This window comes from Penaeus monodon, chromosome 19 (genome assembly GCF_015228065.2).
Source record: "Penaeus monodon isolate SGIC_2016 chromosome 19, NSTDA_Pmon_1, whole genome shotgun sequence".
NCBI classification, from domain to species: domain Eukaryota; kingdom Metazoa; phylum Arthropoda; class Malacostraca; order Decapoda; family Penaeidae; genus Penaeus; species Penaeus monodon.
Window position 1 is genome coordinate 1765843 of NC_051404.1, and position 208 is coordinate 1766050.

Below are 208 nucleotides of genomic sequence, written 5' to 3' on the forward strand. Positions count from 1 at the left end.
TCTTTTTTAGCAAGGTTATTAACCCGAAGCCTCCTCTTGCATAAACCCGTAAGGGAGCTAATAAGTTTAAACATCGTGTGCCTTTGAATGATAAGAGTTAAAAGTATCGTAAATTTCTTTAACCCTACTTTTCTTTCTTTCTTTCTCTTTACAGATTCTTGCATCCGTCTTTACATGGTTCGAAAAGTAGAAGGCAATTTCGTGCGCG